General features: G+C 37.0%; 2 pseudogenes; one reads left to right on the top strand and one right to left on the bottom strand.

Annotated features, from left to right (window-relative positions):
• Positions 1 to 3,451: 3,451 nt before the first annotated feature.
• LOC147625914 (uncharacterized) lies at positions 3,452 to 4,364 on the bottom strand (annotated as a pseudogene).
• Positions 4,365 to 6,923: 2,559 nt separating this feature from the next.
• Positions 6,924 to 15,636, top strand: LOC147625913 (uncharacterized; annotated as a pseudogene).
• Positions 15,637 to 26,256: the final 10,620 nt, after the last annotated feature.

Here is a 26,256-nt window from a genome sequence, read left to right as displayed (position 1 = left end):
AAAAGAAAAGGATTAACAAGTGAATAGACCCCCAACAAATATGCAAGAACAGCACATCAGAGAAACAGAATAGTTGGAAGCAACCAACCTAGAGATGCTAAGGAGCTTTAAGAGGGGTGTGTTTGTCTTTGTGGTGGCAATGGAAGATGTTGAGAGACAAATCTCCCTTGACCCGGTGGATCTCAAGACTTTGATGGATAGGACATCACAAATCTCAGACACTATCCTATATGTGTGCCTAAAGTAAGTATGCGAATTGCCTTTAGTGATGATATGGTCCTTTGCTCTTTAGGTTTTTTCCTTTTTCCTCAATGAGTTACCCTTGTTTTTGTAGTTTAATAAAGTGCCAACTTCCTCGAGAGAGCCATTCTCAGGTGTTTATTCTAAACTCACAGCTGGCACCATTGCTAAGAAAAAAGAGCACTTCCCAACAAGAGATACAAAAGTGGTTCATGTATTTGCACATGCTCAAGGTTACAATAGTAATTATTCCATATGAATCAGGGTATGTTACTTCTCTATCTTGTTAGTTATATGCATCTAATAGATAGGGGATGCCTTAGTTTTAGACATTTCTTCTTTTGCAGAAACCATTGGAGCCTTACATGTATAGAATTTGATAAGAGAATTGTGTGGAGCCTTAATTCAAAACCAAGATCACATCCCCAGTTAGGAGTGTAAGTAAACATCCAAAGCACCTTTCTCTAGTATCTTAGAGTGCTTGAAGTTGGCAATGTATCTTAAGGTCTATTGACTTCACTACTACTGACGATCTTGAGGAGGTTATGGCATAGATAGAGGAGCCACAGCTTGTGAGAAGACAGACAGAGGAGCAAGGATTTCCAACTGTAGAGCCGAGAGAATCGAGTTCCTCCATTTAAGCAGCATAATGATTAGGAACCCTATTTTGAAGACCAGGATATGGGGGCAGATGAAAATGAATAGGAGAAAGTCGGTGTTCTCGATCTAGTGTCCCTTTCCACAAATGACCTACTCCCCAGAGGCCCTTTATTAAGAGGGATTTTGATTTCTCAACGGAGGCTGAGGAGAAAGGGCCAACTGGTGACACAGATGCACAAGAAGAAGAAGAAGAAAAAGAAGAAGCAAGTTTTTAGCACAGACATGAAGGACAAGAAGGAGAAAATTGTTGAGAGCTATTATCATGCCTTAATTGATGACAGACTTTTCGATTTTGTTTGTAACGTTGGAGCTGTTGATGAATTTCACCTAATTGATGAGATGTTTAACAAGCCATTGCTAGTAGAGTCAATTTTGTACCAGCATGCAGAGTACTTGTCAAGACAGAGGGACGGTTTCAAAAAAGCAATATCCAAAGAAAGGCTACTGCTAAGGGATCAGGCTTATGTGCACTTGCTGGATTTTGCACCAAGCAAGAAGGCAAACAATTTTTTATACAAGAAGTACCAGCAACTCCCATCTTCCTACAAGCCTACTTGGTGTACCACGCACATGAGTTACTGCAAGCTGTTGTGAGCTATTAGGATCCCTCTGCTACTTGCACTGCCTCTATAAAGAGCTTCCTGAAAGGGGTGAAGAATCGCTCTATGAAGGTACTATTGAAGATGAGATTCTCCAAAAAGATGAGTTAACTTCTCTCAAGAGGCAGAAGTTGAGGAAGAGATATAGGTAGTAACAGGAGGAAGAGGAGGCCAAGTCTATGGATATTGTTGCTCTTAAGACGTGCATCATTTAGAGACCTACGGATGTAGATCTCTAACAAGTGTGGTCTATTTTTGCCAAATCTTCTAGAATTCATTGTGGATAACAAACGTTATGTACTCTTATCTAACATTCAGAATATTTTCAATCTTAGGGCTCTATGTACTATTGCCAAATTTCAAGAAGAGAGCAATGGTTTTGTCTCAGAAGATGACAGTGATGACTAAGCATTGGAGGAGAATTACAATAGTAAAGAGTGTCTCAGCATATGTTTGAGCAAAGCATAGAATTTCAAAGATGATGGCTTTGCGCTGCCAGACGATAGGACCTTCATGGAGAACTTCAGGCCAAATATGGCTATGATAAGATGAATGACTCCACAAAGGAGTGGATGAACAGAGTAGGAGAAGATAGCAAAAGTTCTATTAACCTTTGGCAAGACCAACTGTTTGTGAGACAAGTAAGACGTAGGTTCTCTCTCTCTCTCTCTCTCTCTCTCTCTCTCTCTCTCTCTCTCTCTCTCTCTACGTGTGTGTGTGTGTGTGTGTGTGTGTGTGTGTGTGTGTGTGAAGAAGTGATGTAGATTTATGTTTCCTTAATTATTTTGTTTTGCAAAGTACGTTTGAAGTCAATGATAAATTCTTGCAAAGCGGCATAAAAGGGAGTACTGTGGCCGGAGACGCAACTCTCTCTCACTACCTACCCAATTGTGTAAGGCAAAGATGATAATCTACCACAATGCCATGAGCCAAGAAGGGAGAGTTGTAAATTTTTTATTCAGGACATTGTTCCTATTTCTAGGTGGAACAATTATTCCTATTTCTAGGTGGAACAATTATTCCTAAAAGTTATGAGAAGATTATTTTGATAGAGGTCCACTTCCTTAGAAATTTTTGGATGCTACCCTGGTTATGCCACCCAAAGGGATTACTTTCATACCTATGTTGCAGTAGTATTGTCTCTAGGCATAGAGAACCCATAGGAACTAGAAGAGTATGGCAAACATTGTTTGCTAAGTTATAAACGAAAGCCAGAACCATAGGAATTACAAAAGTCATTAGAATGGAAAGATACATTGTAAAATACTTATGTGTTACATGTATCTATCCAACGATGATTAACAAAAATCTTTTGTTCTCTCCATTTGTTTTGTGCTTGTATGGCATCTGAGTTTTTAAATGCTTTGGAACGCTTCAATCTCTTCCTTTCCATATTTCTGAGTGTCTGCATCAGTTTGGATGACCTCAAGGTTTCTTTTTTGTGTAGTTGTGTTGCAGGATTCTTCTAAAGAACCATTAGAACACTTCTTGTAGGCTGTTTGCCATACTTTTTCCACCACCATGTTGTGTGTGCCTAAAATATGCATTTCAATCCATATACTGTGATTTCTCAAGCCCTTGTGTGTTCCAAATGCTAGGATATCCATACTTGTTGATAAAGTAAGGCATGTGGTTGTAGAGAATATGCTGCATAAGAAAACATACAATCTAAGTTGTATCAAGAGCTAGGAAACAAGAGTAAGCTAGAAACATACCATATAGTGTGTAATGTTGGTGTCAGTCCAAGCATCTCTGAATGCTTTTTTGAATGCTTGTAAGTTACTTTTGAAAGCTCTTTTTGTCTTGCTGGGAGTAGTTGACTTTCTTACACATTTGGAATAAAGTATCAATTGAAGTATCATTTGGAATAAAGTATCAATTGAACACCAAACATCTGCTTTGGCATTCCTTGAAGCACCTTCATGGTCTTTCACTGCATTATGCAGCTTTTTTCACTGTTGGTATTTGATTCTTCTTGTATAGGTTGTTGTGTATTGCTTTCCTAACTTTGTGGCTTTGTGTTGTTGATTATTCTTTGGCTTGGAAAGAAATCTTCTTGCCTTAACACCTCCAATAGAGGGCTTCATTGGAACTTCCTTTTCATCAGATGATTTTTTAGTGTCCTTCACAATCCAGACATTACCTCCATGTAGTCCAATTTCAAATAGCACCTTCTCCAATGCACGGATGGCTTCTTTCCTCTCTGCTACATTCGTGATCTTCCAAGAAAAGCCAATGTAGAGATATACTAGTTTCTCTATGATACGACAAAAAGCATGAAGCGTGCATATATGCACATTGGAAAGATGAATCTCAAACACTGGTTTAAAGTTCTCATCCAAAATTTATCTATTCATTCAGTGGTCATCTCCACCACTTAGAGTCCATCACCCTTCCGCCGGAGTCCATGCAGTAAAGGCATGGAGACTTTGCATTAGGCCCTTTGCTGCAATTAAATAAGCACTTGAGAGTCTTCAAGTCACCCACAAGATGCCATTAAACTTGAAAGTCCCCCCTTTTCTCTACATGGAGCATCCTGGTTGCATTCATCTGTTATTTGATAACACTGGGGATATGTGTATGATGAAATATCCAAAACAAGGATTCATGGTCCTCTTTCTTGACCTCAAATGAATCTACCCACCAGATGTTTGTCTTAGACTGCACACTAAAATACTTTGGATCATCCCTTCTGCAATTAGAAAGATCCCTATTCATAAGTTTTATTGTGACCCTTTCCATCTTTTTTTCCTTGATAATCTCGCACTCATCAAGCTTGATGACAAATTGAAGTACGCCTCCTGTCTCCTCAAATGTAATATCATGGAACTCCGCCATTCTCTTTTGCAAGAGCTCCAAGTCCATGAATATATTGTTGTGTTCATTGTAGAATATGCTGCCACCTTTTCTCTTAAACTCTCCTACAATGTGGTATGAGTGACCAACATAGTGAAGCTGTTCTGTGTTTAATTCCTCCCTATGTCTCCAAACTTTTGTAGGTGTTGGAAGTAGCTTTGCTTTATTGCCTTTGGCCTCAAGGACTGATGACACTGACTTCTGGATGGCGCTATAACCCTTACGACTGACTCCACTTGAATCCATGACGGATTGAATATCCACAGCTGAAACTATATTGTTAGTTACAAATTCATCCACTATATCTCGTTGAACCACCTTGAACTTATTCTCCTTTATCATTTCTCTTGCCATTCTTGATGTTACTAATGATTTCATTTTCTTTGCTGGATTAAGATTGGGATTGATATTCTCTTTATCAGGATGTATGACAACCCTACAAATACAACACTACTCATTACTAACATATAGAACATGTAAATCACAAAGCAACCCTACAAATAAAATAATATTAACTGCTAACATAAAAGACATAAATGGAAATGCATTGAGTGCAATCTTACCTTATGGCTTGGATTCTCTTCTTTAGGCCTTCAGAATCGGGCCTCAAGTTCTCGACATTTTTGAGCTTTCTTCTCTGTATGCACGGTCCAATGCTTGTGTCTTTTTCTCTATATTTACGGAGGTCACTTCTGAGTTTGTTGATTTTACACTCTTGTTCTTCCAATCTAACTTTCTGTGTCTTGCATTCAGTAGACAAGCCAAGAATCTCAGTTGCTAAATGTTGTGAATAATGCCTCTCTTTCTTGCATGTAAGAAATTAACTTGCAATATCCTAGTAAGCCTTTGGCACCATCACTTGCAAAACACAAAAGAGTTGTGGGATTTGAAAAGGGAGGATGTAAAGCAATATGGGGGTCAATAAGATAGATGGAGCCATCACACCAACAAAGATCTATGTGTTGCTTCCCCGACAACCTCATATGATCTTTGACATCTGATGAGGGCAATAGTTGACCACTTTTGCATTTTTGAATGGGTGCATACTCACTATCTAGATCAATGTGAAAATGGTATTTCCTAATCCCCTAAACCTTATTTATATGCAACCCTTTACATATAAATAATCTTTCCTAGTCTTATCTTTTAGTGTTTCATGTTGGTCTCATAATAATCGAACTCTCGCCCGTACTGTTACATGGAAAAATGTTTCTTCGGCCACCACTGAGACCATGATCATCATGTCGTATGAGAAGGAAGATGGGAGACTAGGCCTTTGGGTCTCACCTTCGTATTTCCATTATGTCAATTCCAACTCTATCTACTATTGGTTGTTGGATCTCAGGTTCTAGCCAGAGATGCAAGATTCATAGTATATAATCGCATGGCATATATGGAGAGCTTGATGCAACAGAGCCATGATGGCACCTTCACCTCGACAACACAAGCTATAAGGAGCATCTGACTCGAAAATGAGTAAGTTAGATATGAGGCAGAGTGAAAGAATATGACTCGCTATGGTGAGAGAAGGCTTGCATTTGTCTTTTGAAATTGGAGATGAAGGTTCTCATTCCCTCCAAACTGTCTTCCATGCAATAACATCCTCCTGAACTAACTTTATTCTTGCAGTTTCGAATATATCATTTCAAAGAAGGTTCGAATGAACTTTATGACGGCTACCTAGAAGAAGATTTACCTCTCTGGCTCAGAGACTACACTTTTATGACTTTTACATTCTCTTTATTTTAACATTTAAAGATTTTTTCTAGAGAGAGAAAATAAGAATCGATAATTTTCTTACAAGGGTGTTGTTGTAGCTAGTCATACATGCCATGCTAGTCTCCCCCTCTTCTCATCCCATGTTCTCAATTACGAGTTTACCTTAGCTTCAACTTTTCACTTTGAGTCCAGTTGTTGCCAATGTCTCTTTAATCTTCAATGTTAAATTTTAGCCTTGGGCTTTTATCATTTATTTTAAAAGAAAATTGCTATCATAGAGCAATTTTTTCAAAAGAACAAATAATATCCGCAACCCTTCACTCACAGACTTTAACCTTATTTCATGTTTTAGGGAAAGAAAAAACTAGTAAATAGTAGTTTTTCTTTTTTCAAAAAAAATAAAAAAAAGGAAATTGTGGACACCTTAATAAATAGAATAAGGTGCACAAGATAGGACTAAGGGGTTCTTGGGGGGACTGGTTAATTGGGAAACTGATTGGATCAGAGGGGGCAATTGATGTGGTGTTCATCCTGGTTAGATATACTTGTTTGTGAGAAATGTAGATCTCTAGAAACTGTCTGGTATTTCAAAAGGGCTTAACATAAGGATTAGATGATGTTGACTTGATGTATAGTTGTGTGCATTATTGTTGGTCTATATACTATGTGAATAAGATGAATGATAACACATTTGTGGAATTGGTGCAGTCGTTACAAACTGGAATAGCATGAGCCACTCACAAGATGAAGCTTGTTAATAAGTTGTTCACGAATTGTTTCTTGAACATTGATGGGCTACACTAATCCTATTGATTCTCCAAGAAAACATGCAAGTACCAAGTCTGTTTAATGGTCCATGAAGCTTATGCTGGGGTATATTGCGTTTGTGTAGGTCCTGTATATGACTTCAAATCAACCTTGGGAAAGCAATTCATTTCCAAAAATGAATCATCTCCAACTATCACCTTTGGATCCGCAAATAGATTTTCGAGGGTATGTTGGTAAGCATGCCTTGAGATAGTAAAAGCCTTTGCATGTTATTCAAGTAGTGTATCCTATTTGAAATGTTCTATTAAAGTTTTCTTAAAATGATGGTCATCAGCTATTTCATACACATGCATGAGCTATCTAAATTGAATTGTAGATCAATTCATTTTTGCACCTCATGTATTACTTCACCTAAAAGACAACCTATAGCATTTTTAAGCAAACTTGGTGCCACAAACATTGCAGCATAGATATGGAGAAGGCACTCCTCGTCCTGGGACATACAATTTTCCCTCTAGCTTTGGACCACAGGTTAGAGAATTATGTTTTTTAAAACAATTTATGACTGCATTACCAATTTGATTTTTGTAGAGCACCTTGGGGGGGGTCACTCATAAATATATAAACGTAGCACGTGCGTTCAACAAAAGGGATTTTAAAAATTCTTTTTTTACACATTTTGTACATACAGAAGGGTATCATTTAAAGGGGGTTCTCACAGGTTGAATAGAAAAAGGGTATGTTTTATTCATAAAAATTTCACATATAAGGGATTTTTAAAATAGGCATTGAATGCACATGATAAAGAGGGTTTACTTATAGTGAACGCCCCAAGTAGAGTACCAAGTGAATATGGTTCTTATTTGTTTTTTTCCACATATACATCATCATATCAATGTAGTGGCCTAGTTTTAAAATAGAAGTAAAGGGATTAAAATACTTTGAGTACTATATACGTTAGTCATGAAAAGATAGCATTACACATAATTAGATGCTCCGATTATTGTACTTATTATCCACTTATAATCTTTTTGGTTGGATAAACTAATGAATTGAGTATACTAAATCTTTTAGATTTTGTGATTGCAAGTTTGGTCCATGTTAAATATAGTTTTTAATGTGGGTCATCGATATGTTAATTCCCTCCTTTAACTCTTACACTAACCACTCAAAGATGGTTTTAATATGCTAAACATGATTACGAGAGGTCCCTAAAATCTTAAGATGATAAGATCCAGCATGATTTCTTAGCATTGGTACAAAAACCACCCACTAAGTTTTTGCTCATTCTAGAGAAACACACCTAGCATTCAACTCTTGTTATTAAGTAAAACGATGAAGAATATATCCCATTATGCAATTGATATAATTTTATAAGAGATAATAGTGCCTTTTCACTATCACATTTTTTTAATTTAAAATCCAATAACCCAATATCACTTGAACCTTCGAACTAAGACAAGGCTTTGGTACTAGTACTTCATTTTATCATCAATACTTGTGTTGCAGATAAATGTTGGTTCTATTTTTGTTTCCTATCTTGGATATTCTCTTTGTTCAATAACCTAAAAGCAGTATTATTGTCCATGAGTAATTATTCATATTTATAATTTAATTTACACCTTTGCCTCATTGAGCTTTCTCACTCTAAATACGATTTGTTGAAAGTAATAATAGGCAAGACCAAGAGAAAAAACAACAATAGTTTGAGATGAAATGTTATTTATGATTGGCTTTTGTCAAGATGATCCATAAAAGTAATAACTATGCAATCCTTATTATCCATGTATTGTTTTTTCATCAGGTTTTGTCCTATCAACAATCACCTTGGTTTGCTGATTTTAGCAAATCCACAAGAGATCAACAAAATAGGATTTATTTGAGCACGGAATTTGATAAAGTAAGTCTAGTTTTGCATTCATCCTTAAATATTTTGTTCTTAAAACACATGACGTAGTTTAAGGGAGGGTGTGTGTGTGTGTGTGTGTGTGTGTGTGTGTGTGTGTGTGTGTGTGAGAGAGAGAGAGAGAGAGAGAGAAATGTTGTCAATGGGAAGAGATTAAAGAGCATAATTTAAAGTGGCCTACATTTTGCAAATAATGTAATCCTTTTTTCCAAAAAGTTTGATGGAACCTCAAATGTATGACTCATACCCTAGGAAAAGGATGAGCGAGATTGTTACTGTACATGTTAGATAGTTAATGATGACTTAGACCATTCGTAGGAAATGGGTTATATCATTACACTATGAAATATTAGTTACACGAAAGTATCCATGTATATGGTGTGTTTCATTTAATGCAGAATAAATATGGAACACAATCTCACCGGGACCATGTGTATGCGATATTAGATCCTCATTAGGAACTCAATTGGCTGCACCAAACAAATCAGCTCCCAAGATTACCTTTGGTGGTGAAAAAAGGTTTAAGGTAATAAGAGATGATGCACTCTTTATTGTTGTTCTTTCATCAAGCTCCTTAAGTTTAAATATATATGGGTATAGAAACTATAAAAATTAGTATTTGTATGTGGACTATACATAATATTGTGATTTTGGGTTATTTTCATACTAGCACTCACACGATTCTCTAATATTCCTCTAATGTTATGTATCATGCAGTATGGTGTAATGAGCCAAAGAAATATGTCACCAGGAGCAGGGCATTACAAGAGCATTGGCTCGGTTGGCAAACAACCAGAATCAAAGAAAAATAATTGTCCCTCCTTTACATTCTCCCACTCTGATCGTGATGATAGGGCAAAGGTTTGCAAGGAACTAAGCCCCCCCCATAAAATAAAAAATCCATGTTAATATAAAGAAATATATAGTTATCATTATTTTAAATATATATATATAATTATCATTCAAAACATAGTTCTCCCTAAATACTTATTTTATAGGTTTTTATATCAAGTGAGCATGACAAAGCTCATTATGGAGAGGAGTCTCCAGGGCCCGGATCCACATTAAAGGCCTTCACCTCCTTGGTACGCTAAATAAAGAAGTTGGAATTTAATTCATTTGCACCGAAAAGGAGAAAGTATTTACGACTGGAGATTAACCTAAGCTATCTTCTGATTAATGAGAAATACACAAGCTTGGCTTCCACCTTCAATTTGAAAATTGAGAAATCATGTAGTATCTATCATTTCTTTTGAGGATTTGAAAACTTCTGGCATATAAAAAGGCATGATGTTATTTGTTGCCTTAGTAGCACTTTGTCTTTTATTGACATCTTTGCAAGTGGCAACTATAGTTTAGGGTTTTAATTGAAACATGAGTGCCGCATATTTCCTTAGTTGTAGTACTTAAGGAAACTACAGGATGTGTGTCCTATTTTCCTTGTCGGAGTACTTAGGGAAGTTACACGCATACATGACCATATTGTCTACACATAGACACTTACTTATAGCTTGCTTGATCATTTTCGTGGACTAAAACTCTTCTTAAAGGGAAGGGTCAATAGGTTGACAAAGATGGCCAAATGAAAGGATGTGGAACATCTAATTTTAACCATCACATTATTCATGATCAACTTGACACATTCTCCATGAGAAAACTGAGATGCCATTTTCCCTACACATAGGAAAATACACTACTTCAGTCCTCTAAATTAGATCAATTGTGCAGATTCAGTTAGTAGAATATATATTATAATCTATCATCAATATCTTCTTCTTTCACTTACCACTTGATATAGAATTGGTTAATTGTCCAAATCTATATACAATATGAATATTTTTGAGGTCATGGCTAGGTGTCCAAATCCTTCAACTCCATCGAATACATTGGCTACTACTTTTAAAACATTAGGAATCATGGCTCTAATACCATGTTGGGAAATAACAAGTAATCAATCATGGAGCTATGGAGAGTGAAATCTCTCCATGAATTTTAGGCCTCCCCATCTTAGACGGCCAGTTTTCCACACTATACTCTCATTTCACATTCTAAACGATTGTTTTCCATGTTTATGACACACTAAGCTTAGCAATGATGATTAGTCTATTGAGTGTAAGATTGATTTCTCTCATGGAAGATCTACCTCACATTTCAAGAAGGGCATGTTTTTACATAGCTATGGAATCTCCTCCTTTGTGGGGAAACAAGGCCAATTGAATTGCTCATGTTGTTGCTACCCAATATAAATCATCTAGCCAATCTTAAACACTATTATTGTGATGGCCTTATCCATGAGGATCTTGACAAAGATTTTCATGGTTCCCTTAATTACTATAGTTAGAGCTAATGGTGTGGTGACTAGGGAGTAAAAATGCAAACTAGATTACAAAATGGTTAATACATTATGGATATCATTGTCTCATTTTCTGAACTTGCCTTCCACTCTATGAATAAGCTAATCTACACAATCCTTCCCGATCATATCCACCAATTGGGCACCCCAAGTGTCTCAAAACTTGAATTGCCATTGTGAAGAAGGTCTTGCTAGATGGGTTGCATTTTTACACATCTGAAAGCTTGTCACACTGGAGGAAAGTCCTTGAATATGCAAAGGCATTTTTATACAAAAGAACAAACAAGGTAAGAGGCCGTACTCTTTCTTATCATGGGTAGTGAGCTAGGTATTCTAGATATGTAGACACATGGCACAACCAGGTTGGCAAGGCTATTGGGGAGCTTTCTTCGTCAGTCTTAGCCATGGCCTGTTATGCTCAAGGAACTCACCAAGTTCACGAATCTAAGGTATCATGGCAAGTGACATGGGCTTGCATGGAAAGATAGGATTTTCTCCCATGCCATGGTGGTTTGCAAAGGCATGCCTTTTGCTAGGTTTTTAGTAAATGGTTTAAAGGGGAACATGAAAATTGTCAAGTGGCAAGGAGATCACCGAGGTTTATATAGGTAACTCCCTTCTAATGTATAATGTGTGGTCTTCCTTATTTAACCCCCACACTCCTCAATGCCTAGTGGGCTAGAAGACTGAATAATTAGGGGACCAAATAGGTGGTTGACTTTTGGGATGGTCCCTTGCTTGGCTAGAGGGATGCAGATAGCCATGATGTTTGGATTATCTAGTATTGACAAGGATTTCTTAAGACAAGTGCTTGCTACATTGACTTCTTTGCAAATCAACACATTATCAACCTTTTCAAACGATCAGGTGGATCAAGGACTGTGGTTGTCTTGATGGAGTCCCCTTAGGGAGTTGAAAAACCAAGGACATTTATGAGCTACTAATGCAAGGAAAGTAGAATTTCTTGGAATTTATAAGATATGGAGAGCCAAATGGGGTGATAAATGCTGGCTAGATGCAAGAGAATTCGGGACTCCAAGCTTCCTTAACACACCAAAACATTTTTATGGAGGGTTTAGTCAGACATTGCCTATGGGGCATAAGATTTAGGTAAGAAATTTAGCCTTAGGAGTCTGCCCTAAGATGCAAGGCAAGGAGCGAGAACCTCTAGCATGGCTTTTGGGGGTACCCTACACTGGGTGAATGTGGCTAGATGGGGAGGGGGATATTTTCGAGGTTCGCCTCTCTTAGTCTCATTGCTTTTAGCAGGGAAAAGTGTTGGGGTCACAAAGGGAAGCAGTGATCTCTTTGGGTTCATCAAGTTCACTTGTCTAATAAAGGTTTGGATTTCGAGAATCTATTACTATTTGAGGGTGTTGGAGATCGGGACATAAATTTCTAGAGGGGAATATGCTAAGAAAAGGCTAATACATGTAAACCAGTGGAGTTTGGAGAGGTAATGGGGACTTTAGCTAGAAAGGTACTGGATTAATCACATTAGAGATGGGTTCTAATTTTGGATGTGTGTGTGTGTGAGAGAGAGAAAGAAAGAGAGAGAGAGAGAGAGAGAGAGAGAGAGAGAGAAAGAGAGGGTTGGAACCAATCTATATATATGCCCCAATCCAACCCTCTAATACATATATATATATATATATATATATATATATATATTAGAGCGTTGGATTGGGGTATATAAGATGGACTGGTGCTTTGGTTTTTGCTCTGCAATGTAATCAGGATTTCTTTACAATATAATCATTCTTTTCACACAAAAAAATATAGGTGGGGGCCAAGATCTACCAAAAGGTGCTGTACACACTCCTCCACAGTTGGCATTGTAAAAGCTACCCTATACTTAGCTTCACAACTCAAAGTGACCACTATCAATTACTTCTTATTGAGCCATGATATACATGAATCACCAAGGTGAAAGCAAAAGCCACTAGTGGACACTTGCATATCATAATATCTAGCCCAATCGAAGTCAATGAAAGCATACAAGTGAACATCATCTGTCTTAGCATAGAATAAGCCAAGGGACTGAGTGCTCTCTAAGTATTTGAATACTCACTTGTTGCAGCTAGCTAATGCTTATTTCCAGGATTATACATAAACCAAACTGAATATTTGGTCTCGTATACATACATAGATGAGGCACCCAATAGCCTAGTGATAAAGTGATACATCAAATGGTTTACCTGCATCTTCGAGACTAAGTCTAGCACCTATCTCTATTGGTGTAGCAATAAGCTTATAGTCTTCAAGATCAAATCATGTAAGCAACCTGTGTATGTACTTTGACTATAACATCATAGTACCATTATTACACTCTATGCCCCAAATAATAATGCAACAAGCCCAAATTTGTCATCTCAAATGATACACATAATTTAGCCTTGAAGACGGAAATCTTCTCCTCATTAGGGCATGTGAGCAACATGTCATCAACATATAAGATGACCTACTCATATACTTGGTTGCAAAAGATTTTTGCAATAGTCCAACTAAGAGTATGTGTCTATCTTCTCATACCATTCTTTGGGAGCCTGATTGAGAACATATAAAGCTTTTCTTAACCTGCATACTTTAGATTCTTATCCCTTCTCAATAAAACCATGAGGCTAAGATACATAAACCTCCTCATGCAAGTCACCACTTTGTGCCAATGGTCTTTTTACCATAAGGAAAATCTGCTAAATACTAAGTGTTATTAATTCATACTCATCCTACATAGTCTACATCTAGTCATCATTTTTGAGTGCTTCCTCAAAGGAAACATGTTTGTCTTCATTGCATATACTAGCAACGAGAGCATGATCAAAAAAGAATAAGATACATGATGAGAACATTCATGTGTCGTGCTAGGTAAAGAAGTAGCTAATTTGCTTATCTTGCAATGTCTATATTGGCCATTTAAGCAAACTCTTGTGTATGCTTGTCCTTTCCTCATCTTGCATCATCCATAATTACCTCATCAACAAATTAATCTCAGGCTGAAATTCGAGCTGATTTTTAGCCAATATGGGTTGTTTGCATCATCTTTTTGAGAATTTATTTGCTCCACTTATGGCTGCCTAATGGTGAACAAAGGTAGGAGTGTATCAAAGCTCCATAAGAGATATGTTCTTCCTGTTAGCCACATTATTTTGTTCAGGTGTATAAGGCATTGTGTATTATGTCTCTTTCAACCATATATACATAGAACTCCTTTGATTTATACTCCTCCCCTTGATTTGTATACAAAGGAAGCTACGTCGGAAAGCCTTATGCAAGGGAGATGCACTATGAAGGCTTCTTAATCAAATATGACCATATTGCCTCCCTATCTTAGCAATTTCAAGCTGGTATCATAGCCTTCTAGGAGCTAGACTCATTAACAAGTGATTATGGTGATTAAACTTGCCACAAGTCATTGGAGAGATTAATTGTTTCTTAAGCTACATTATGATTTGTCCTCCTTGATATTCTTAGTGCTCTCATTATCAAAGTTTCTACACCTTGCAATCCGTAGAGAGTTTGTGTCTCTTTAGAAGAAGATTGGTAGAAATACACTCTTGTTTGGAGTAGATCTTTCAAAAAAGCTTCCTCCCAAGTCACATAAAAGGCTCTCAATTCCACTAGCCATTTCTACCACACTTAGGTGATAGAAAGAGACAGAATCAACGATAGCACCATAGACACGTGGGGCCGCCTATTCTGTACACTAGATGCACCTATTGGTTCTGTTAGCCGCAGACTCCCAAGCACAAACGCCACCCTCCGCAGAACGTTGGTAATTACGGCGGGCAGCACCTTCTATGGGCGGCGCAGAGAAGAGCTTTCTTTGAGCTAAAAGTTGCCATAGATGACAGTTTAGGAAGAACTCAAAGAGGGAGCAGGCGACGACGTCCTCAGCAACAAAAAAAGACGGCTGGGCACTGTAGAAAGAGGTAGAGTACTGGTTATCCTCTCTCCAACATCAGAGTACAGAGAGGGAAGCACATAAGTGCTCTACATTAATGATTCGAATGGTTACATTTGTATCTCACAAAGGGTATATTCTAAAGGTTGTGCCTCTTTGTATCCTTATAGGTGGCCACATTATCTGGCTAATTGGGCATTAGTCCCAATACACCCCCTTAATGCCAATTGGTGGCACAAGGAGTATGTGTAATTTAACCTAATCTAGTGCCAGGTTTGTAAGATGATGGCAACACTTTAGTTGTAAGCCTAATCTATATGCAATAAATATACATCATGCAAGTGTGAGAGAAGCTCGGATCAAACTATCCCGGATCAAAGATAGTTTCGTGCTCAAGAAAGTTTCACAGTGATGACTTCATCTTCACACAAGCTCTTGGCTTCGTCTTGAACAGCATCGGCTTCAAGTGATTCATTTCTTGATCTTGAGATGTCTGGAGCTTTCCCCGTCAAAGAAAGAAATGGAGTCTCTTGCACTTGAGAATGCACGCCCTTGCAAGGAGCTACATCGAGAAAATCTTCTTTTGGATTGGCCATTGCACCAAATTGCAGAGGTTGATCACCGTCAATGGTAGCTGCATGCTAGGCATGGCCGTAGGGTAAAACGGCATGCTGAAAAGGACGATTTGCAGCATTATCACGGTTTGCATCCACATCAGTATCAGCATAGGCATCTTCGTCCTCATCGGAAGGACCATCGGATCCAATACCATCACGAGCAGTGCCGGCTTCGTCGTTGAAAAAATCTGTATCATCCTTGTGAGCATGAGCATGAGCATGATCAGAAAAATCTGTATCATCCTTGTGAGCATGAGCATGATCAGCACGACCGACATAAAAGGAAATATCACCCTCGTTGTCAACATCTTTTTCACCATCTTTGGTAGCCCCATCTACATAATCATCATTCTGATCAGTGCCTACATTAGCAACATTGGCATCATCATCATCGGAATCGGCATCAGCATGTGCTGCATCGTGGCCTTCTTTTGCGTCCGCGCACCCTTTTTACTTCAACATTTGTATGACCATCAACGCCTGCTTTTGCTTCAGCGTGTTCATCATCTTCTGCTTTCGCTTCGGCGGTTTCATTATCATATTTTTACATTACTGCAGCATGGCCTTCATCACCACCGTCTGCATCATATTCTTTTTCTGCAGTGTTGTCATCTGCGCTTACTATTTTTATTTTCGGCCCTTTTTACAACGTGGCCTTCATGACCACCATCATCATCATTTTGTTTGTTTGCAGTGTGGCCTTCATCACCATCATCTACATCTGTGAATGTTTTTGCTGCAGCGCTTGTTTCATCATTTCGCGAGTCAAAGTTTGCCTCGAATTGTTGTATTGTTTTGCCTCCGTCACCTTAACCTCGTTATTCTTTGCACCACCAAGTGTGTGTGTGTGTTTTTTTTTTGTTGGCAAAAAGCTACCTATGGTTATCAACATTACTTTTTGGAATTCTTTGCACCACCAAGAGAGTTTATTTTTTTTTAAGACTGTCTACCTATGGTTGTTAACATTTCCTTTTCTTGGCAAAAGATTGTCTACCTATGGTTATCAACATTACTTTATATGCAATCTCTCGGAATATAATTTTGTTCGGACTCACCGACTATCGTAGAAGTAGTTGTTAAAAGTCTAGTAATCACGACGTGAAGGGCCAACCTACACACCATAACTAGATATAAATATATCCCATATAGAACTTTTCAAAATTTTTGGCCTCCCTTAGTAGAGTGTTACACACCTGCAAAACAAATCGTACCATAAGACGCAAATGAATCAACCTTTCCCAAATGTTTCACTTATTCACTCTCCATTCATTCATCAACATAGTGTTGGGCATAACATTTTGTGAGGTTGAACGGAAGTTTGTGGCAAGTCAAATGAGAGGAAAAATCCTTGGGCCTAGATGGAATCCACTTTTGGGTATGATCAAGACAGATTTATCTTGCATGATCAACTTTATTTCCAAGTGGAAGCTTGTCTAAAGAGGTCAAATGAGGGGAGAGAAACTAATGTCGACACCATGTAAGGGATGGTTCAATAATTCTATGATCCATCTTACTCACAGCTTATATAAAGCTAAAGCGCTTCTCTTACACATGTGAGGCCAAGAAGACTAGTGGAGTCTAAAGCATAACTTTATGTGGATTAAGGTGCATCAATAAGTCATTAAATTACTTAGATGCCCTATTAGAGTTGACATATCCAATAAGTAATGGTTTGAGTTTTTTTCTATGAGAAAATTGAGTCACACTGAAAAGGGATTGTATGAATAATCAAGGGATTAGGCAAAGACCAACAAGGATCCAACAACCACCTCCTAAGAGCCACCAACATGGGTACCCACAAATCAGTTTTTATGCATAAGGATATCAAGATGGAAACACTATGGGTGTAGATTACAAAAACAACAAAATAAATCACAAGCCACACCAAAACTCCAAATGGTATGATAACTATAATAAAGATAATAACACTATTAAGGACCTTCTTCCAATGAAGAAAAAGATACAAGAACCTGCTGATAAAATGATATGGGTAAGAAAAAAATAGAGTCGCCCACCACTAATCCTAAAACTGTTGTACACTAGCCATCAAAACCCCTTATAAAAGTGGTAGGTCACAAGCACCTACACCCAAAAATGATGTAGCACCACAAGAAACCATCTTGTGCGAGAGCAATGCTTCAACTTTATCGATGACATCAAGCCCACTTTCCACTACTTGGCCAAAGCTAGCTTGCATGGTTGACTATGCTAAACCATGCAAGCTACAACCCAATGGACTATACTCTTTACCCAACCTTGCAAACATGATGAAGACTAAAAAGGGGGATATGTTAACCAATTTAATTAATGTGGAGCACTTGAACAACATGAGTCTATAACTACCAAGAATAGATTTTCGACACAAATTTGCCAAAGATATCTTCATCATATTGTCATTGTATAGTCAAAGTTTCTAATCATCCTTGGATTTCAAGCTTATATCATAATGAGAGATGAATAAGACGAGTAATGTGTGAAAAATCTTAGAACTGGTAATGGGTTCCCTCAAGTCACTTATTCTTAGCGAGCATGGTGAAAAACAAATTATAAACTATAAGAGTCAAAATTCCTCATATTGTAATAATCTTCCCATTTATGTATAGATTGAGTGTTCTTTCTACTTGCAACTCTATGTTCATGTGTGTAGACATGTATATGTGTAGGTTTTAGAAGAAGGCAATGCCACCCATTGATTGCATTTCTCTTTATTCTCTTCTCTCCTCTACATTTATTACTCTTTTCTTATGGGACTAGGCATTACAAGGAAAATAAAACAAGGTTTTTACAAGGGACTAAGCATTACAAGGCAACTACAACAAGGCCTTTAGTAATCACATGAAATTTGGCTTCACCAATTTTCAATATCCATGATACTTGAACCCAATGCATTGTAATAGCAGGAGAGGGAGGACCACTTGAGATAAAAGCTCCAAAAACATGAGGGTTAAACACACGTTTTTCTGATCTTATGAGAGAACAAGAAAACATCTATAGCCTTTCCAAATCCTATACTTTCACATGTATACACACGGTTAAGAGAGTACGAACAAAGTAAGCTACTATCACCCGGATTTAGAAAGACATCCTAATCTAAACCCATCTAGGAGAATTCATAAATAATGAGAAACATGGGAATATTGAATTTCATGAATTTACTCCTTATAACATGCCCCGAGATTACGAAGGAACTATCCTCAGTTGTCACAAAATTTAAAATAATCATGAGCAAGTATAAATATAAGATGCACTCAAGGATGGATAGGCAGAGCGAGGGCATGATCATGGAGCCATTAAGATTTTTCAATGGAGTGGCCTTTATACGTCACTAAATAAATGTGATAAATATTTCCTCTTCTCTACTCATCGTCTAAAATAATTTCAAGTTCTATGATCTCAAAATCTTCTTTGAGCGATGGAAGGTCATCATAAACTGGATATGTGGGAAGAGTGCCTCTAAATGGTCTCAATAGACTAATGTGAAAAGAGTTATGAATACATTAATGGGATAGAATATCCAAATAGAAACCATTAACATTACGCTTCCAAAGAATCTTGAATGGGACATAAAATTGAGGAGCTAATTTAACTGTTCTCTACACTTTTTAGTCTTCTTTTTCTATGCAAAGCTAAATATAATCACCTTCTTAAAAATTCAATGCATCACATCTCTTATTAGCTTAGGTTGCATATTGTGTTTGGAATTTAGTGATAGCTTCATGCACCTATCAAAGAATACATGTGTAAAATCATGTACTACTGTAGGTACAATATGTGAAAGTCAAGAAGCAGGTGTCGATAATTTCTTGCCATGCATGACTTCAAAAAGGATATTTTCCAATAGCAGAGTGTGGTGTATTATTGTAAGCAAACGATAGAAAATGAAGGTGTTTGTCCCATTGGTGCCTAGTGTAGAAATATTGTAGAATCTTAGCAAGTCTAGAATGGTAGTATTAGTTTCTTGAGTCTATCCATTGCTCTCCAGATGAAAAGAAGATGCGAAATCAACTTTAGATCCAAGAATAGAAATAAAGCAATCCAAAATTGATTGGAAAATATAGAATCTAGATCAAAAATATAATAACTTTAGGCATACCATGAAATGTAAAAACATGCTTAATGAAAAGATGTGCAACTTGTGAAGTAGACAATCAAGATCAAATATAATAACTTTAGAATCTAGATCAAATATAATAACTTTAGGCATACCACGATGTGTGAAAACATGCTTAATGAAAAGATATGCAACTTGTGAAGAAGACAATGTCTTTTTACATGTAACGAAATTTGCTTACTTACTAAATCTATTGACAACAATCCAAACCATATCATTTTGTGTAAAAGTAACATGTAAACCAATAATAAAATCCATAGTAAGATATTTCCAAGGGCCACTAGGAATAGATAATGAGGCATAAGAAAGCTATGTTGTTTCCCAATAATAAAATCCATAGTAAGATATTTCCAAGGGCCACTAGGAATAGATAATGAGGCATAAGAAAGCTATGTTGTTTCCCAAGATGCTACTAAACTCTTCGATAAACAAGACATTCAGAAATAAAGTTGGAAATATCATTCTTTACATTAGGCCAATAAAAATCATATATTATTGCTTTTAAAGTAGTAATATACCTCAATAAATTTTATGAAATTATTCTAAAATAAATTGTCTAAATGGAAGACTCATGCATAAATGCTTTTCAAAGAAAAGATATTTGTCATTGTATAAATAATTATCAACATGCAAGTGATTAGCTTTCATTGTTGTGAACCACTGTGCATAAGAAAAATTGGAATCATGTTCATATGTAGAGAACGCATAATAGTATCAAAAGTATAGAAATCAACAACAAAAATACCAGTAATGAAAGGGCGTCTACTTAATACATTAGTGATAACATTTTCTTTGTCTAGCTGATATAGAATGAGAGGCTGAAAACTTTGAATAAATGGTTTCCATTGAATGAGAGGCTGAAAACTTTGAATAAATGGTGCCATTGAATGTGATGGCATTGTCAAAAATCAAAGGTTAGGTAAGTAGATGTCATATACTTTGTTTCTCAATTTTAATCAAAAACTCAAAACCCATCAAATAATTTTTCCACTCATGAATAATAGTAAGAATTTATTTATCATAAGTGTTATACTTAGTTTCAAAGGATTTGAGCATGCCTCTCATATGCAAGAGGATGACCATCTTGCATAAGGACTACACTAATGTTGCCTGATGCATTGGCATTAGTGACTACACCAGTGTTGCCTGATCCATTGGTATTATTGACTACAAGGAAGATCTGGCAATTGAAGTACTCAGGCATATGTCAAAATATGCTTGAGCATATCAAAAGATTTTTGTTGGTACTTACCCCAACAAAAACAATCAAAGAAAAATTATGAATAAATTTTCTATAGTAACTGCAAAGATCTAGAAAAGAAGGAACCCCATTATCATTCTTAGGAGTAGACCGTCTTAATAATTTGAACTTTTTTGGGGTCTACCCTAATAGCTGAGACAATGTGACCTAAATTTACATTCTATTTCTTTTCGAAAGAAAGATCTTTTCTTAGAATTAGCAAACAATTGGTTTTCTTTCACAAGATTGAAGACAAAGGTTAAATGTTGTTGGTATTCTGGGTAGAAAACAAGAATATCATCAAAGAAAAAATTAATGAAAAGTTGATGTTTCAAGAAAATACAATTCATCATTCTATTAAATGTGGTAGGTGCATTGGTAAGATCAAAAAGCATAATAAGAAATTCATAGTAGTGACCTATTTGAGTATGGAGTCCAGTATTATAAACATCAAAAGTATGCAGATGATATCTAGATTTCAAATCAATTTTACTAAGCACACCCACATGCACCACGGCGATTATTTAATAAATCATTAACATGAGGAATAGGATACCTATTTTTAACAATTATCTTATTCAATTTTCTATAGTCAATGCACATGCAATATGTTTTGTTCTTTTTCTAGACTAGAAGTACTCTGGCTCAAAAGGAAAAACTACTAGGTCATATGAGGCCACGGTCTAGGAATTCTTCAATTTTCCAGTGAATTTTGTTGGATTTGATTTTGTCTATAAGTGGCTCTATGAGGTGGTTGACTAATAGGGATAATCTTAATGGTATGATCTTCTAGACGAGATGTAGGTACCCCAGGGATAGGTCATCTGCAAAAGAATCTTTGAATTGATCTATAAAAGCTTATCGACTCTGTGATAATTTGTGCTCGTCGTTACTTCAATTTTCTTCACATAATCCATGTAAGCTTTCTCACATTTCTTTAGTGCACATTTCCTTGAGCATATGATAACAATGGATAGAGTTTATACGTAACATTGCTATGAAGAATTAAAGTTTCATCATGATCTGTGATCCACATCATGTGTGTATCAGACAATTTTGGGATTAAACTTATGAAGGCATATCTAAGATGATATCACCAATATGCAAAGGTGCAATCAAGAAATTTCTTTCTTCTTTATAGTGACCAATGCTAATTTCTAGCTATCTAATTTCTTTAGTGCCATTATAGTGTGTGCCTTGAAATGTAAACTTAATCTTATAAAGAGATGGATGTGTCTCTAATTATAATTTCTTAATAGCACATTCAAAAATAAATTTGTGGGTACCTTTATCATTATGCAATACTACATCATCATGACCATTAATTTTAAGTAATGAATGGGTTCCTTGACATATTGCTTTGGTTGGGATTACTATCGTCGCGTAGCATATCTTTGAACCAATTTAGGGCATAGTCACCATCTTTGTTAGGCACCTCCTCGATGTTGTGAAGCTTGTGCAACTGGATGTTTAGAGGTCTTCGACCAACATCGAGCACCAAAGTGACCTGGTTGATTGTACTTGTAGCACGTAGGGTGAGGCTTTTTGAAAGTATTAGTGTTGTGGCTAATAGGCTTGGGTTGAAGTAAATTACCTAGATCATTAACATTATTTACATTTTGAATAGGATTAGTGCGTGCATTACTAGGTGCTACCCAAGGCTTTCTATTGAAATTAGGACCATTAAAAGAACATGATTCAATAGGAGCATTACTAGGTGCTACCCAAGGCTTTCTATTGAAATTAGGACCATTAAAAGAACATGATTCAATAGGAGCATTGTAAGGACATCATGTTCTAAAGCAATAACATCATTGAGTCAAGCAATAACATCATTAGTGCGTGCATTACTAGGTGCTACCCAAGGCTTTCTATTGAAATTAGGACCATTAAAAGAACATGATTCAATAGGAGCATTGTAAGGACATCATGTTCTAAAGCAATAACATCATTGAGTCAAGCAAACTTGAACATGTTTACCTCTGCTTTGAACAATTTCTTCAAGACTAGATTCTTAGTGACATTGAATAGTATCTTCAGCAGGCACGTCTGAAAAGCTGAAGTAGAGTTTTCCAAATCTTCTCTATGTATTGAGGAATTATCTGATGGGCAAAGACATAGACAAAGTTTCCTATGCATGACGAGCTTTGAGGGCAAACTGTGATGGTAAAAAGTTGGCTTTCACCTAATGATAGGATTCCTCTCAAACAAGTAGTAGGCTTATCAAGGCTATTACAGAGAGAAGATTCCACCATAGTGATGCATGATCAACTATATGCTTGGTATCACATTCAATCTTATCTTGTTCTAAAAAAGTCTCTTTAGAGAAGTAATCATCCAATTGACTTAACCATGAAAGCGCAAGATGAGCATCCTTTTTTTCATAAAATTCGATAAAAGAAAAATTACAATGGCTTTTCTTACTATCCTTTTTAGTTTCTTGGGCATTGAAAGTAATCTTGATGTTCTTAGCAGACGCGTGTATCTTCAAAAGCAAGAGTAGAGACTTCATTGTTGTTGATAAGGTGTTGCTCGAGGACAAGGTTTTTTTATTGATCTCTTGAACTAATTATTTGAGGAGTTGCATTCGGTCTTTAAAGGTAAATTGTAGAACACTTCTCCATCTCAAACATTAGCAACTTCATTGTTATGGTGTCATTAAGTGGCTTGATTAAAAGTACGGTACGAATCCATTAGATTGAGTTGAAGAAACTTGATTCAACACTTGCAACTAGCAAAGAATTTTGAAAATTGCTTTGAAAACCTCAAGAAATTTTTCAGTAGTTTGTTTAGATTTTCTAGGTAATTTATAGGACTTTTTGGACTTGAAAATGGACAAAAGTGCTAATTTTGGTCTCAAAAAACTACTGAAAAATATCAAAAGTATTTGAAAAAAATGACTTATTTTGAATCCTTGGAGAGATCAAAAAAATAGAATTTAGATCTTGCACCAAACTCCATATACAATACTTTTATGTTGATTTGTAAACCTTTTCTGAGCTTAAAAGCTTGCAATTTTTAAGCTTAAAATCCATGCTTTGAAGCAAGAAAGAAAATTATGGTTTAGGTAAGCTTATTTGCAGCCACCATCGGGAGCCCTTAATTAGGGGAAAGAGATGAAGATCGAGCTTTGTAAGAATGGTTTAGCAATCTGTTAGCCTAGCCAAGAACATCTATGAAGCCCGATTTTGAAGAGGATTAAGCATGAAAAAAGTGATTTTGGGATTTTGAGAGGATTTGTGAAACCACAAATAGTTTTCCACCTCCTTTTTCCCACTGGTTATTACCCGATGGACATAAAAGCCATGTAATTCTTCAATCTCTGAAATAAATCTTCAACTAAATCAACTTGCCTTCACATTTCTTTAATTTCTTCCACTTACCTTCAATTGCTTCAAGCTTGTACACATATTTTGTGTTGGTCAAGGTTTTAATACCACTTTTAGGAGTCAAAGACCCTTCAATATTAAATTGCATTAAAAATGATAGAGTAGATACCAAAACTCGATTTACAAAAAGAACACATAAATTATATACTGTGATTTTGAATTTGAATTTTAATCCCAATTATCCCCACTCTCCCTCGTTGTTTTGAATATGAATTTAAATTTGAATCTCCTCCCCCAAGTATGGCACCAATGCCTATCCATTAAAATTTGAGATCTAGGTTAAGATAGGGTGAGCTATACATAGCTCCAACACACACACTCCCTCAAAATGACCTAGTGGAGACAAGGCCAATTTCCTCTCCACAATTCCCTTGTGAGAGTAATAGGGGTTGTCTTCCAAAAGACAAAAAATGTCTCACTCTCATACACTAAATTTGTGCCGAAATCTATGGATAACTTTGGGTATAAAATGTTTTAGAAACCACATAGTTAAGTCAGCATCATCGGGAACACTACTCGTATGGGTGACCTCATCTCAAAGTTTCTTTTAGACATAGTTTTATATTGTTTTGGCTTTCTCTTACCTATCCCACGGGTGGAGGAGTGTTTTCCAAGCACTACCCCATCTACGACTTTGCCCTAAGAACTCTTGAACCTCCCTAATGGTGTGTTCACACATGGTACCCCATTGGTGAGATTGTAGCCTAAGGCTTTAAATGTCTTTGTATACATGTACATAGATACATATATTTCATATATACATACATCACCTTAAACTGGAGAATGACACCACTGCCATTCTATCTTACATTTTATATATATATATATATATACTTAAAGGGGAGAATGTCACCACCACAGCTGTCATGTTCTCATTTATGTTCAAGGAAGAATGGCAGTGGTGCCATTCTCAAGGCCTGCCACCATCACCTTGAAGGGGAGAATGGCACTACTACCATTCTCCCTTACATTCAAGGAAGAATGGCAGTGGTGCCATTCTCAAGGCCTGCCATCACCTTGAAGGGGAGAATGGCACTACTGCCATTCTCCCTTACATTCAAGGAAGAATGGCAGTGGTGCCATTCTCCCTTGCATTGAAGGAATAATGGCACCACTACCATTCTTCTTTCCATTCAAGGCAGAATGGTAGTGGTGCCATTCTCAAAGCCTTCCATCACCTTGAAGAGGGGAGAATGGAACCACTGCCATTCTCCCTTACATTCAAGGAAGAATGGTAGTGTTGCCATTCTCAAGGCATCCCATCACCTTGAAGGGGGGAAGGGAACCACTGCTATTATCCCTTACATTCAAGGAAGAATGGCAGTGGTGCCATTGTCAAGGCCTCCCATAATCTTGAAGGGGGGAATGGCACCACTGCCATTATCCCTTACATTCAAGAAAGAATGACAGTGGTGCCATTCTCAGAGACTCTCATACCCTTGAAGGAGAGAATGGCACCACTACCATTCTCCCTTGTATTCGAGAAAGAATGCAAGTGGTTCCATTATTAAGGCCTCCCATCACCTTGAAGGGGAGAATGGCACCACTGCCATTCTTCCTTACATTCAAGGAATAATGGCAGTGGTGCCATTGTCAAGGCCTCCCATAATCTTGAAGGGGGAAATGGCACCACTTCCATTATCCCTTACATTCAAGAAAGAATGACAGTGGTGCCATTCTCAGAGACTCTCATACCCTTGAAGGAGAGAATGGCACCACTACCATTCTCCCTTGTATTCGAGAAAGAATGCAAGCGGTTCCATTATCAAGGCCTCCCATCACCTTGAAGGGGAGAATGGCACCACTACCATTCTCCCTTACATTCAAGGAATAATCGCAGTGGTGCCATTCTTAAGGTCTCTCATTACCTTAAAGGGGAGAATGGCACCAGTGCCAT

Source organism: Cibotium barometz, chromosome 23 (assembly GCF_041138505.1).
Source record: "Cibotium barometz isolate CiBa-2024 chromosome 23, ASM4113850v1, whole genome shotgun sequence".
NCBI lineage: Eukaryota > Viridiplantae > Streptophyta > Polypodiopsida > Cyatheales > Cibotiaceae > Cibotium > Cibotium barometz.
Note: the sequence above shows the minus strand (reverse complement) of the source record. Positions and strands in the feature narration are given on the sequence as shown.